Source organism: Elaeis guineensis, chromosome 11, assembly GCF_000442705.2.
Source record: "Elaeis guineensis isolate ETL-2024a chromosome 11, EG11, whole genome shotgun sequence".
Taxonomy (NCBI): domain Eukaryota; kingdom Viridiplantae; phylum Streptophyta; class Magnoliopsida; order Arecales; family Arecaceae; genus Elaeis; species Elaeis guineensis.
This window is the reverse complement of record NC_026003.2, coordinates 102,116,099-102,117,576: the sequence shown is the minus strand read 5'-3', so window position 1 is coordinate 102,117,576 and position 1,478 is coordinate 102,116,099. Positions and strand designations below refer to the sequence as shown.

Below are 1,478 nucleotides of genomic sequence, written 5' to 3'. Positions count from 1 at the left end.
CCTGCAGCAGTACTGATCCGTATTAAAAGCCAAACAAGCGCTCTTGCATCCACCACACTGCCATCCTCTGCCTTCTCCCGCAGCTCCGGCAGGCACAACACATTGATATCAGCCGAGCAGGCGACAACATTGCAATATCCCATCGCTCCGCCCTGTGGGGCCACCGAGAGCGGAATATTGAAGCCATCTACGCAGCTGATGTCGTAGAAATCCTTACCCTGGTAGCCTTGCAGGGTGAACTTGATGAGGGTGATGGGTGGGATGCCCCCGAGCCAAGGTAGGAAACCTGGCCGGTGGCGCATGAGAATTTTCCCGAGGCATCCGTGAAGCAAAGTGTTCGGACCCACATGCGGCCGGCCCACTTGACCGAGATGGTGATCGAGAGGGAAGCCGAGGGGGCGAGCTGGAAGCCAGTATTCGAGAGCGGTGGGGCGGTGGGGTTGGACAGCGTGGCGGGCCACACCATTTGGCGGCAGTTGTTTTTGAAGGGTTACTCACAAAGAATAAGATATCAAGGAAAAAAAAAGGTTTAGAGACCTTTAGATGGATCGATGAAACAAACCTTGAATGAGAAGGGCGGTGAAGAAGGCGACGAAGAGGAGAGTTGGCATGGCCATGGTGGAGAGGGGTTTGGAATGCTTTTGATGGGCTTCTGAACGCAAATTAGTAATCTAACGAAAATAAAAAAGGCAAGAGAGTAGGAGGGGAGTGGGTGGGGAGGCTGAGTTTTCTGGAGAGATTTGGTTTGGAGAAGAGAGAGTTGGCTAAGGGCTGTCGAACGTGGACCCACAGATGGCCCGTAGAGTATGTCGGGCTAGCTGTCTCGTGACACGAACATGGACTGATGCATCTAGGGAAGGAAAAGGGGGTGGGTGAGGTTGGCTCGGCTGGAAAGATTATGACTAGAATTTAATCGAAACGCCTACAAAAGAGGGAAGTTGTCGGCTAGTGGATCAGCAAATCACATGTTTCCTTTGGTAGAGATTACAATGAGAAAAAAATGGAGCAAGAACAAAACTAGAAGTGAACCTGTGGATCTAACAAAATCATATGTTTCCTTCGGTTGGAGCAAGAAGAACGACAGAGGAAGTAACGTTATAGAGTGAATAATAGCCAGTCCTCTTCCAGACCAGACTTAAATTTTTTTTTTTTTTGGTATCAGAGCTGTAAAGAGAACTCAAAATAGGAGGATGAAAGAAGTACTATCTACAGAGCAAAGTTACTAAATCTGGTCCGGGCATTGATCCGAACAAGGCATCAGATTAGTGGATCAGTGGTCCAACCGTCGGATCAACAGTTGAATCGGTGGGTCAATACACAGAATATAAAACATAAAATTTAATATCCTGTTTATATCTAAAAATACAATAATAGTCCTGATAATATATATTTCAATGCTGCAGATATTAAAATACAAATGAAACACAACTGTAATCTCATAAATATAAATAACTAGATTAAAATATTTATGAATATAA

At 45.8% G+C, this 1,478-nt stretch overlaps 1 pseudogene; it reads right to left on the bottom strand.

Moving 5' to 3' along the window:
- Nucleotides 1-457, bottom strand: part of LOC105053646 (thaumatin-like protein 1) — a 610-nt pseudogene extending 153 nt beyond the window's left edge.
- Nucleotides 458-1,478: the final 1,021 nt, after the last annotated feature.